We start from the raw sequence: 14,628 nt of genomic DNA, 5'->3' as shown, positions 1-14,628 counted from the left end.
TGCTTAATCTGGTTTAACAGTCTGCAGATTTTTAGTCCAGTATCAACAATCTGTTAAAAAGCAACAGAAGCCAAACAAGGCAATTCCAGGGGCAAAATATCCATCTTCCCACTCCTGTCTTACACTTTAGTCCTGCCACTGAATTACGCTGAGAAGCACACCATCAAATGGAAGTACCAAAGTACCAAAGACACCAAGGACAAAAGCAAACCCAAAACTTCCGTGCCAAAAGTCAGCCTATCTTTTGGAAAGTTAGTAAAGATAATAACTAAAATGACATAGAGCATAATTGTTGACTTGCTGCAGGGAGTGTCTACTGCTAAATCTCCAATTAAAAACAAAAAACAAGTGAGAAGTATATTTGTGAGTTAACTGGTTAGAAGTTAGAATTTGTTCCCCAAGATATTGTTACAAATGGTCATTATTAGACTCCTAGGTTAAATCCAAAAGTAAAATTAACCTTAAATAGTAATTATTTAATGAAAAGATAGTCTAAAGTAATATTCATATACTCTAGGGAGTTCCGTTAATTAGCTTGCCTACAGTAATCATTTCACTATGTATATCCAAGCATCACGTTATCCACCTTAAGTATATAGTTTTTATTAAAAGATAATATAAAAGAAATACTAATAAACCAAAAAAGTATGATTGGACATGAAATTCCTGATTTTTAATCTCAAGGGTAGGTGCTTTAAAAAAAGTGAACTTTACTTTGCAAGAATGAATTAACAGGTGGATAAATTTGTGAAGATTAAACGATAGGATTTGGGGGCATTTTGAGGGACTTTCAAGATTAATGCCTTTAATATGTCTGCTCCCATTTCAAACACCTGCCTTTATCTTACTTTGATATCAATATTATTATTTTTCTATAAAGCCACCAATTCCCAGGCTGTGTGTCACAGTACCCCAGGGCACCAGTGTAAATTCAGAGACTGATAAATACATTCAATAAATGAAAAACACAGCAACATCCATCAGGCACAACACAAACTACTAACTTGAAGTAAGCCACAGTTTCAATTTTAGATTTTGCTATGTGTGTTTCAATGATACGATAACTTTGCAAAGTTGGATTTTGATAACATTTGTAACATAAAAGCAAATACGGCATGAAAACCAATGTGGAGTAAGAAATGAGGATGACAACATCCAATCAGACTCCCAGCTCTGAGGGCTGGGCTGTACCCAGCAGGCACACACACACATACCATTGGTAAGTAACTGTGGGTTTCTAAGTATGAAGTAAAAAGACTTTTCTTTCAATGTTTGTGTATTTTTTTTTCCAAAAAGTCATTCAGTTGTTAGGACATACATACTTATGCTAATGAAACAGAACTGTGAAGCATTTCTTTTGGCCTATGGGGTGCCATGAAAAAAATTACTGAGATACCCAGAATGCCACAGAGAAAGTCTGGGACACTCTCCATTAAGCCTAGTTTTGTTTTGTTTTGTTTCTTTTTTGCCCCACAAATTTAAATAAAAAAGAAAGTGGGAGGGATTAAACTAAGAAAAAAAGACTAGTAAAGGAGAGAAAAGGAAAAAGAGAGGAAGGAAAATTTTCCTAAAATAAGAAGAAAAATACTGGGAGAGCAGGAAGGTCAGTGGTTCAATACACCGAGCGACTTTGTATGTGTGGCTGTGTGTGCTATATATGTACATGTGCTTGTGTGAGTGTCCTACTGTGTGTGAAAGAGGAGGCTAAAATAGTACACGTGAATACCAGAAATGAACGACAAAGAACAAGCAGTGGGCACACTGCACATATGTACATTCTCACCATGTTGATTACCAGCCGTCATTCCCTAAGAAAATGTGGCTCCCTCTTTGTCTGGAGCCAAGAGAGACTACATAGATCTGCACATTCATTTGTGTGCTGTCCTAAGCCTCAATGTACGATTTGGCCATAGCTACTGCTTGCTAAGACTTCTTTAACATACTAGATCAAGATCCTGATATCTTTAATATTCTTTTAAATAAGTTGGATTTTATCCTTTCTACATATATGTTTTCATAGTGAAAACAGAATGATATTTATGGAGCTTTTCAGAAGTCAGGCTTTATGGAATATGAACCTGGCTATTTATGTATTCCATACATGGGGAGAAATTCTAACTTGCCACGGCCACTACCTCCCCACCCCAACCCAGCCCTGTCTCCAAAAATTCTAGTTTATTTTCTTTTCAATATAGCATAAGTCAAATACAAACTTTATTTAAAATATTAATTCTGGGGTGCCTGGGTGGCTCTTGATTTCAGCTCAGGTCCCAAAGTCATTGGATCAAGCCCCAGGTCAGGCTCCATGCTGAGCGTGGAGTCCACTTAATTTTCTCTCTCTTGCTCCCTGTGTCCTTCTCCCCCACTCATGCTTTCATGCTCTCTCTCAAAAAAAAAAAAAAAATAATAATAATAATAATAATAATGCTATTTTAGCTATGCAAATCTTATATTTGAACCCTTTGGCTTAGCACAGTGTTTAGCACCCAGGAGAATGTAAATAAATATTTGTCAAATGAATGAGGGTGCTTGGTGTTGTGCTTTTCTGATGCTTTGCCAAATTTCAATAGTTGAAAGTTCCCCTTTGGGCAGAAATAAGAAAAAAAAAATTTCATCCTGTCCCACCTGACTTGCATCAAAAATATTTAATGGAGACAAAGTTCTGAGGAAGAAGGGGTGGACAGTCTTAACCTGGTGGACTTATGTTCACTTGGGCTCTTAGGATTTTTGTTTGTTCGCTTGCTTTTCTTATCTTAAGGGGGCTCTTCCATTTGCAGTGCCAAGCAAGAGCAGCTGCTTTCTAAATAACAAGTCTCTAGACCGTTTTTTTTTTTCTTTCATTCAACCCAGTTATTGAGCAAATAGGCACAGAATAGTGAAGATTTATGTTGCCCTAAGGCTCAGCCTTCACTGTGAACATCTGCCATTTCAAACACACAGGTCAAGACTCAGTGTAGTATTGCACTAAACAATGCCCTAAGCAGAACTCAAATGAAATTCTTTTCAATAGGATTCTGCATCTGCTTCCAGGCAGCTTAACTTATCAGCATATAAAAGCACCACTTCTCTATCCTCTTGGTCCACAACAAAAAGGTAGGGGAAATGTCAGAAAATAATCTTGAGAGTTAACTGCTACAGCTTGTTTCCCCCCTCTCTTTTCCAATAAGAAATGATCTCATGCCTACATTTTATAAATCATACTGTAATGATGAAATCAGATTATAAACTCTGTATCAAGCTGAAGTTTGCTTGTTTATACCTCACAAGAAATAAAAATGGAAAACAGCAGACATATTTTAACTATTAGATTACCCAGGTCCGTTGTGAATCGAAAACCCACCTTTCACACTTGCTGTGCTTTTCCCTTAGAGTTACACATGAATCTCAGTTTACAGAAACTGTTGTTGATTAGTAGAAAAGTTACTGCTTGAGCATCAATTTACAGATACAAACGTAGGAAAGACTGCAGTTGCAAGACAAATTAAAAATCAATTCTGTTAAAAAAATTAATTGAAGTGCTTTTTAATTGTTTATAATCTTTAGTTTTTAAAATATAGAACAGTTCTGTGGGGTATTTTTTTAATAGCCTTGTTTAATATTTCAGAGATCTAAAGTTCTTTACCATCAAAGAGCTTAGTGAGAATGCGGTGGGATGGGGGTGGTTATGAAAAGCCAAAAGACAAAAGCTATGATACTAAACAGAATATGCTTGCTGTCACAAAGGAATACCAGCAAAGAGCTACAGGAGATCAAAGAAGAGGAAATAAAAAACACAACGAAATCCTATTATATAGATAAGGATTCACAGAGGACAGGCATTTGAGTTGGGCCTTGAAGGAGGTAAAGGATTTTGATAAGCAGAGATGGAATGGGAAGGAGACCCACTCAGATTAATGGACTCAGCAGAAACCAAGTAATGAAAGAAGCTAACCCCAGGGGCTGTCTGTACAAACACCTGCAAGCCTACCTGACTGGAATATAACACATAAGAAAAACACTAATTGGGTGAAAGGCTAGGTTGGGTCTGTATAGGGTAATAACCTTGAATGACAAGCTGACGAGGCTACATAATTAAATATATTTAATTTTGTATGCTAAAGTGAACCACTGAAGGTTTTAAATTCAAGAATGGCATAATTAGGTAACTGAATCTGGCAACACTATATAGATTGGATCAGAGATGAGATGAGATTAAAGAGTCAACCACTTAGATGACTCCTTCCAAACTCCAAGTGAATGATAAGGAAGAGTCAACTCAGGTAGAGATAGTGTCAGTGCAAAGGAGGAAGAATACCCTAACTACTGCATAGCAAGTATCTTAGCTCAGGCTGCTAGAACAAAATGCCATAGATGAGGAGACTTAAACAACAGAAATGCATTTCCTCACAGTTCTGGAGCCTGGAAGTCTGACATCCGGGTACCAGCTTGATCAGTTTCTGGTAAAAGCCCATATCCTGGCTTGTATACAGCCACCTTCTCACTGTGCCCTTACATAGCCACTGTCAAATTAGGGCCTCATTTTATCGACCTTATTTAATACTAGCTACCTCCCCAAAGTCCTATCTCTAAATACAGTCACTTTGGGGGTTAGGGCTTCAATGTAGGAGCTTTGAGGGGATGCAATTCAGTCCATAGTGCTGTGTGTAAGTCACAGAACTTAGGAATCGGTTGGATATGAAAGGCGCAGGACAGAGAAAAGGTGCCGAAAGAATTCTGAGGGTTTGAGACAGACTCCCAGGAAGATGGTGCCATTCTTAGAAACGGGTAAGGCTGAAAGAAGATCAAGGCGCTGAGCAAGAGTAGATGGCGAGGGGCTTTTGTAGACACATTAAGTTTGAGTTTCTGACAGGATAATCAAGGGAAGGTATTTATCAGACAACTGACCTATTCGTGGAGAGTATGATTCATGTGATATGCAAAAAGAATGAAGTCTTACTTAACTCTAAAAACAGAACAAAAAGGAATGAAAACTATGGTGATATAATTAGGCTAAAACATATCAATATAAAATCAGAAGTATATGTATATGATCCAAACCATAGAGTTAGGTAATCTAGCCAGCCCACATTATTGTATATTTAGTCACCATCTTGATAGGTAGATATAACATTAATAAAGTACTGGCCACATGCATACCCATATTGTTCTTAATGAATGATGCTGTAGCCTGCCTACCCAGGCTGTGGGCTGCTCTGGGTCAGTGACCCAGCAAATCCATGTTTGTATCTCAAGCACTTAATGTGGTGTATGGCATAAAGTCAGGGATCTATCTATAAATGCGGAATGAGTCACTCCCCGGAAAAACAGGCTGAGTCATGGACACTCCAACTAATTTCACCTCTAGACTTTATATTATTCATATAAAATAACACTGTAGGAAGCCAGGCACTAGGTATGGCTCTTAATGGAATGTTCTGTACTCTGACATGTTTGCTGTAGCTGCTATAATAATGATGGCAAATACAGGTTAAGACTACAGAGGGCCAGCTACATGTGTCTAAGTCACTCATCTACTGTCACAACACAGAAAAAAGAATGACTGGGTGTTAGGGCAACTGGATAATAAGAGCTCACTTAAAGTGAAGCACTTTCAAACACCTCAGTCATGGAATTTGTTTTCCAAAACTATTGTACTGTTTCTAATACAAAACAACAGCAAGAGTAAGAAATGATCATTAAGTATCTACATAACTCAGACATTGTACAAAAATATATCACACGCATTATTCACTTCACCCTTACAAAACCAAATACAGCAGATACTATTATTATATATTAGTTTCCCAGGAGAAAACTAAGCTCATAAAGATTAAATATCCAGTACCTATAAATAAAGATCACTAAGTAATTGACACTACACAAACATCATTTATTAAGGCAAAGAAATAACAATAGAAGTCAGAGACAAGATGGGGCACCTGGGTGGCTCAGTTGGTTGAGTATCTGACCTCGGCTCAGGTCATTATCTCACAGTGGTGAGTTTGAGCCCCACGTCAGGCTCTGTGCTGACAGCTCATAGCCTGGAGCTTGATTCAGATTCTCATTCTCTCTCTCTCTCTCTCTCTCTCTCTCTCTCTCTCTCTCTGCCCCTCTCCCACTTGCTCTGTCTGTCTCACAAAAATAAATAAAAACATTTAAAAAAAAAGTCAGAGACAAGGTGAAATACATACATACATTTGGGTGTATGGCCTGTGTATATTTATATATACATATATTCTTTAATCTCTTATTTTAAGTTAGAATTCTTTTTTTTTTAATTTTTTTTAACGTTTATTTATTTTTGAGACAGAGAGACAGAGCATGAACAGGGGAGGGGCAGAGAGAGAGGGAGACACAGAATCTGAAACAGGCTGCAGGCTCTGAGCGGTCAGCACAGAGCCCGACGCGGGGCTCGAACTCACGGCCGTGAGATCATGACCTGAGCCGAAGTCAGACGCTTAACCGACCAAGCCACCCAGGCGCCCCTTAAGTTAGAATTCTGATGGTTCTTTCCAACTGCGTGATTCCTTAAGGAATTCTGGCATATTCAAATTCAGGCAGAAACAGTGACTGTAAGCATGCTCTAAAAAAAAAAAAGACAAATTTTGGAAATAGAGCCTGGTCTCCTGTAGTTCTCTCTCCAAGTATTTTCAGTGAGACAAATATTTGGAAGATGGCAGTATTTATTTTTTAAGAAATATTTTGCTGACCTTACCTTATAGGTCTATAGGAAAAAGATCTAACATATTTTCATCTAAGAGCTTTTCATTTCTTTTCTTCTTTATAATTTTTCTTTTATTAATGTTAGGCATATAAATAGTTTAAGAAGTTAACTGTTATATTTAAGGCTTATGATGAAACACAGCAGTAGGGAACATGAGTTATTTGAGAGTTGGAAGGTATCTGAATGATGCTGTATTTATTTAGGTAGTAAGGTGGTATACTGACTGGAACGAGGATAGAATCTGCAAAAGCCAATAAACTCACTTTTTTTCAGTATGAAAAACCTATCGGTTCACTCAAACCATTAATCATTAAAATCCAAGGTCTCCTTTGAAATGGTTTTATAGTAAAGTGAATGCATTATTAATTATTTGTTCAAAATGTATAGTGAAGAATCTTGACACTAATACTTGGATTTACAGCAGAGATTTGGAAAGATGTGGGAAACATACGAGACACTCATCAAGAAGGAGAAATGTTGCTTGTGTCTAACATCACGATATTTTTTAAGATTGTCACAACCCTGATTTTCTCTAATTCAGAAAGCACACATTCTCCTAGGCCTACCAACAGGTCATTTTGTCATCTCAGTGAAACTTGGATTTCAAAGGAATGTGCAGCTATAGGCAATCCTTAAACAATAAAGTAAATCTGTTGCCCAAAGCTCTCATTTCCTGAAAACTCTAGTACGGCACTAACAAGCCAAATTGGAGCATTCCACACATTACTGAACCTACTTCTCTGAGTCACAGGCTTTCTCCTGAGTGAATCCAGGTATACTTAACTCCTACATATGTTGTTATTATAACTCATTTCCAACATAATTTAATTAATTTAATAAAGAATTGCAAATACCCAAACGAGGTATAAAAGGATTGACTTCAGAACTATTATTATAAAGAACATTTTCATCCATTTGAATATTCTTATTCCATTTCATATTACATACAAAGGACTAGAAAAAAGTCTAGAATTTATACATAAATTTATACTTTTTTCTAGAAAAAAGTCTAGAATTTATACATAATAATAGAAAATCCTATATCTGGAAGAAATGTAACAGCAGCAAAAAGTTAGGGTTTCCTATAAGTCTAAAAGCATTAATGTTGGAAACAGATCTGCTGTTACCAATGTTAAATATTAAGTACTTTCTCAGACTCTTGCCATCCCTCAACTGAACAAATCAGGGGCTAAAGCTTTAATTTCCCGCAAAGTAGCACTGAAGCAAAAAGCATTATAGTGGAACGAAAGTAAATTAGCAATACATATTTTCCCTGTATGTCACACGCAGGCACTCCTATACTAATAATTTCCCAAACCATTTATTGAAAGCTATAAAGGAACTATTACAAATGGTGGTTAAATTCCTAACCTGGCCTGTTTAATTCTTAGTAAAACCAAATAGTGCTGCCTCGCTAAATAGAATGTTTATAGCCTGACAGTGTTCCAAGATACAACTTCGTCATTATTTTCTGTAAGGATATTTTCCCAAGCAAATGGAATACACTTGGGAGTTAATTATTCACTCTTTTAACTAATAATTTTTGAATACTGCTTCATGGCAGCCATTTCTTGGGACTGGTATATGTTGGTGGCCAATAAGTTATCAAGATTCCTGCCCCTTTGGAGCTTCCATTCCTCTAACAGAACACAAATACATAAGATTGTGGTCATTTCTATAAAGAAAACAAAGCAGGATAAGCAATGGTAGTTGGGAGCCTTCTCTACCGCCCAATTTCAGCAGCTGATAGATACAAGCTGAAATGGCATGATCACGGCCAGAAAGCTAGACCCTCACCCACTGCCCTTTCAGAGGGGAATATTTCAACCAGCAGATAGATCCCTGGCTTACAACTGTCCTCAAGTTTGAAAGTGCAAATGTAACACGTTCATGTGCATTCTCAAAATGCACCCAAGATGCAGTTTGTGAACTAGCATGGGGTTTTAGTAGTCGTATCGGTGCAAACACTAAAAACTATCACTTTACATCTAGAGACTTTAAGTTCTTCCACATATACAGTGTTGCTTAATTCTGTAAACTAAGATACCTCTGTTGACCTAGATTTAGTTGGTCCTGGCTCATTATACCTGCTTCCCAATGAAAGGCAATCTCTAGTAACCGGCTATCCACAACCGTTAGCTTACCAAAGTGTCAAATGTCAAGCGAGAAAGAAAATAATCCAGAGACCGAGGAAAACAAATGATCTAGGTTTTGATACACTCATGTGCTGAAGTATTTCCAAATAATAACATGTGTTTCATGTTTCCAAACTTTTAACATGAAAAAAAAATATGTTGGAGAAGGTAGGTTCTATAATCCATCCATAATGAATGAACTCTTCTTGCTTGGGCCAGGCACAAAATTACTTACAATACACTAGTAAAAGTTCCCCTTGGTACAGACATTTTCAACCAGTTAGCAGAGAGGGAAATAAACTTTGACAGCAGTCAGGCAACACTAACATGCTGCCCCATGTGACTCATATGAAGACAGCCAGCAGTAGCCTGTACAGCCGGTCCCCTTGTCACTTCCTGGAGCACTCAGTATTGGATGGACCCAGTGCCACAGCACTGTAACTGACTATACTCTTTAGCAGTAGAGAAAGTCAACAGGCCTCTCCCTGCCGGTAATAAGGAACCCAATTACCAACTTCTGTTGTGTGTATGTCACGGCTGCAGTCATACTGCAAAATTGCTATTGTGTTTCCATCTGCCAGTTTCAGTGTGCTTCTGGGAACCGAGCTAGAAGATTTAAGTTCTTTCACAGAATTTTTCTTTTTTAACTAGAGCTTACAGCTGATCGAAGAGGCATTATTTTCTAGCCAATCCCAAATCAAGAAGGCCAAGGTGCTAAAAAGGCAGAGTAAAAACAAAATGAGTATTTCCTGACTTGGAATAACTCATTCCCAAGCAAACTTGTTGAGAAAGGTAAGATTCGGTATAAGGATGCATTAAAGAAACCGCCTTGACTTCCTGGTGGTATGCTATAAACTACTGACCACACGTCAGTAAATGTTCACTGCTGTAAGAAGGCAAACTGAGTTTCCAACTGAACTCAGGGGAAGTCATTTTACTGTTCTAACAGTCAACTCGAATGGCTCCCACAAGAGTTAAATTTTTTTTTTCAAATGCAAATGATTTTTTCTTTATATCATCCTTAGGAAGATTAGAGGGTATAAGGGACCTTACCCATATATTTGAAAAATAGAATCAAGCTTCAAGAGATTAAGGGGATGTCCTAAAGTCATCTAAATTATCAGAAACACAATGAGGTCCAGAGCCAAATTTCCTGGTGGGATGATAACCTGGGTGAAGCTATAAGGGAACTGGCAGAAAATGCTGCATAATCAATCTTCTGGAAGACTCTGAGGCCCCTACAAAAATCTCTCCCAGCTGTCAACCACCTTTCCAGACTCCACGCATTCTATGTAATCCCTCCCAGGATGAAAGGACGGATAGAAGTAAATGGTGTGTGCTCTCTTACAGCAAAACATGCTGATGTGACTTGGAAATTTTTCAAAAGATTACTACAAACTCTGGCATTGCCCAAAAGGCAAATTGAACAATGAATTATGACATTTTGGCCTCAAATTTCAAAATGCATTTTCTTCTTGTATATAAACAAGAACCATAATAAATAGACTGGATCACCAAAGTAAAATAAGTAATTTCAAGAACAACTTTTTTTCAACAAAGGGTAAATGTGCCACTGAATTTTGGTACAAGTACTAGTAATGAAATCAACACTAAAACAAGGAACCCATTTCAATGCTGTTATTTTTCTCTTCTTTTATATTTATCTCATTTTTTTTGTATTACGTTTTCTTTAATGAATATGCATCATATCCAGTAACAAAAAAATAGAAGAAAAAATAATTTTTGGAAAATATTTTTTCTGTGGTCACAGTACAAAATTTCTACTTTAAGAAAAACATTCTGAAAACAAAATTTCAGGTCATGTTTGCAGTCATTAGTGTGTAATAAAGAATTTAGATTGTCCTTAGTTGAATCTAAGTGTTTAATGAAGTGTCCTTGCATCCTGCCATTTTTTTTTTTAGCCAATTAGTGTTTAAATATATGTATGAGCCTCAGTTTTCTCATCTTTGGAATGGAGATAAGAATACCTATTTCCCAGATTTCTTTGAGGATTACATAGATATTACGTATTCAGAGTATATCACAAAATTTGGCATATAGTGAGTTTTTTCACTCTATAACATGCGTGTGCAAATCTGCTTACGTTTTAAGACTGATGTCTATCTTGCCAATAATATGTTAATCTGTACACATATTACCACATGTGCCAAATAGGAAAGGGTTCACCTAGTTTTTAATGAGGCAAACTCTGATAGGCTACTGGACACTGACACTGAAGTGATTGAAGCTGACATTGGATTTCTGATGGTGATATTATTTTACTTAATACAAGCCTTAAACTACCCATGATTATTACTGACACATTCACTTACACAAATATTTTTATGTTGTCTACAGGGTTGGGTGCTATGTGATCTAAGCAACACAAGGCAAGCATACCTATACTCCATTTTCAGAGAGTTACAATTTAATAATAGAGCTAAGACACATGACCCATCCTTATGATGGAACTACAGATATTAGTTTTTAAGTATGAATAGACAAGGTGTCAAGACTGATTCCACTGTTGTCTTTGAGACAAATCATTCAGCCCCAGCTTTTCCTATGTGTTTCTTCCTAAGACACTTCATTTAAATACAGTTAAGTGAGTTTATTCAGATGCATAAGAACATACTATTTTGAAAAAAAAATGAGATTCATGTATACTTCAATCCAGAAAAAAATCTACAATACCATAAACTCCACATGAATAAGAAATTCATGCAAACTAGCTGTCCCTTAATTTATATTATACTGTGAGCTAGTAAATACTTAATAACAGAGGATAGGTTTAGAACAAAAACATATCCAGATTCTATGTTCTAAATAAATATCCACCATATACTTTCCTTCATTTTTCAAAATTTAAGATGACCTGGCTTCATAGTTAAGGGATCTATGTGAGGAATTTTCATGTATACATATGTTTCATGTACAGTATATGTATGTATATTTTCATGTATACATATATGTATCTCTTCTTCTGGAGCTGAATTCACCTTTCTGGGGAAGAACCGATTTTATACACTTTAGATGGGGCTGACACAGAATCCAAACCCACCCCAGCCTCTGTCATAGGACACTATAGCTCAATTTATGGACTCTTCTTCCTGGACACCTTAACTGGTTGAGAGGTTCCCCACTCTCTGGCAAATTCCCTAAACTATTTCAAGGAACCACTTAATTTCATAACTTGAAAATTAATCACCAAATGCTAGGATATTAAATATTAATATTAATTTTATTCATTATTACAGAATGCTTTATTAATTGCTTCTCGAATAAAACTGCTTAAAGTGAAAACAAGTCGATAAAACTGTGTGACCGGGTAAATGCTACACACTTCTTTACAAAGTTGTCTCAAACCCTGGCATAGTCCACACAGCCTATTGAATTTCACCCCATGTAATTACAGTGAGGGCGTCCAATTGAAATATGAGCAGCTCCTTCAAATTTAATACATAACCCATGATGTCAATTTCAAAAATTTACATTTGCATATTAAATCTGGAAAAGAAATGGGAAACAAGTGAACAAAGTAAATAGGCAGAACTTTATAGTGAATGGAAGACAGCAGCCCCTACAAGTTGGTATTTAAATAATGTAGGATGAACACCAGCAAAAACTAAATTATTTACATGAGTCTGCCCAACATACATTTGGAAAGTAGACTATTCGGGAAAAGAGTCTAAGTAGAAGTGATGTGCTAAGTGTTCACAAGAGTTTCTAACTGTTCATATTTCATATTCTTCTCAAATGAGGTGTTGGAAATTGTACTTCAAATACCCAGAAACATTTTGAAGTCTTGGCAGTACTACTAGTTGGATACTACTGTAGTTAGATAAATAAGCTAATACTCACTGATATTTTATATTAAACAGACACACATACATATACGTATACATATTAACTCACATGGTCTTCTTAATAAGCTTAAAAGGCAGGTAATATGATGGCCACCCCCTTCTAGAGATAAGGATATTAGGCACTAAAGGTCACAGGTAAGGAGCGCGATCTGGGTTTGACTCTGTGCTGCTTGATTTTGAAAACCAGGTTCCTAACCTAACTATAACTGACATCCTTCCCTTCACAGGTAATTGTAGCAATAAGAACATGTTTGCTATGATTTTTTTTTTCATTTTCATCTCCCACACCTAACTGATCCAAACCAGGCTGTATAAACCTTTAGCCTGATTTGGTACTTCTCTAATGCAATAGAACTAGACTAATCCAGAACTACTTTTAATGTCAGAACCATCAGCATAGAGGGAGGGGCCAGGAGGAAAGAGAGGTCAGAGGAAGCGAATGAAACATACAAAGAGACAGAGACAGATTTAAATATCCATTTAAACCCACTGTGCTCTGGTTACAGAATAATCTAACACTATTCCACCTCCTCCTCCACTACCTGCAATAGTAAAGGGTTTTACTTTACTATTGCATGTGCCCAACATGCATGTGCCTAAACAATAGAAAGAAAAAAAAACCTGTGTTTAACTTTGTATTCCATATTTATTTTAACTAAATTTTTTGAAGATAAAGCCATCCTTATACATTACAGTTCGGTTCTTTCATATTTAGTTGCTCTGCTGGTCCCTTTTACAATATAACTTACTCCTCACCAGAAGTTGTAGAAGAGGCTCAGATTATTGTGTACCTTTCACCTGGCTTCCCCCAATTCCACCCTTCATTTTTTTTTTGTTTTTCTTTTTGTATGAGAGAAAGCAAATGGACTGCTTTACTTCCAAATCTACCATCTGAAAGCAGGGAAAATAATACTTGTGCAGAAAGCACACCACTGGCCTGCAAGGTGGCTTCACTGCAGGACTCTTGAAGAAGCTTTGAGCAGACGTAGTGAAACCCTGGCCTCGAATGTTAAACCTCCTGGCAAACTGCCCTTGCACAGTATGGTCTTCGTCATGGGTGCCAACAAGACTTGGCCTCATTTAAAAAGAAAAATAGCTCAGCCGATCTTTGTGGCAAAGTTTTTGAACACTTAACTGAATTCAATTAAGACGGGGAAAAGGATTTGCCCTAATACATGCAGAATAAAAAATCTTTGTTTTTATTTTTTCCCTCTAGAGAGCTCACTCTTCTCAAATGAGAAAGGACATCTCGTTTAGTATAAAAAAGATGAATTGTAATAAAGAAAACTTAAAAGACTTTGCATCATAACAGATTACATTCAAGAGCAATATTTAGGGGACAGGTTAAGGGAACAGCTGGTACAATTAAGGCCTGAATGTGCAGTCTGTGGTTGAAAAGAAACTGAAGAGCATTTAATCATATGGACATTGTGTATTTTTCAAGAAATGAAACCTCCAATGTTGCTTTTCCCAGACTAAGGTTAGTGAAAAATCTCTGAGACTGTTTTTATTACTTTGGGCCCTCAGCCCAGTTTTAATCACCGTTAGGGAAACAGGGAAACGGGGCTCTGACCAGGATAGTATGTTTCACTTTCAAGATAGCTCATGGAAATACAGCAATATACTTCCAAAATTATGGCCTGAATTATAAGTATAAGAGAATTAAAAAAAAAAGAAAAAAACATCGTGGGAGGATAGCAGTTTGGCTATTTTACTTTCCTCTGTAAATGAGACTCTTTCTTCAGCATCCGTTTACTGAGATGCTTAATTCCAAAGTAAGAGAGACAATCTTAAGTCAGAGGTCAATGGATCTTATTCCTAACTGACTGTTACCACTTTTAGGTGGACAGGACTCTTATTTCCAAAATTAAGATCTATCGTTATGTTCTTGGAGAAGGCCTCAGCTTAAAATTTGTACCAGTTT

General features: G+C 36.7%; 1 protein-coding gene across 6 annotated transcripts in view; it reads right to left on the bottom strand.

The window, feature by feature from the left end:
- Positions 1-14,628, bottom strand: part of MAP2 (microtubule associated protein 2) — a 280,818-nt gene that overhangs the window by 213,013 nt on the left and 53,177 nt on the right. The gene's annotated exons all lie outside the window — the stretch shown is intronic.

Source organism: Acinonyx jubatus, chromosome C1, assembly GCF_027475565.1.
Source record: "Acinonyx jubatus isolate Ajub_Pintada_27869175 chromosome C1, VMU_Ajub_asm_v1.0, whole genome shotgun sequence".
Taxonomy (NCBI): domain Eukaryota; kingdom Metazoa; phylum Chordata; class Mammalia; order Carnivora; family Felidae; genus Acinonyx; species Acinonyx jubatus.
The sequence above is the reverse complement of the archived record's forward strand: the minus strand, read 5'-3'. Positions and strand labels throughout refer to the sequence as shown.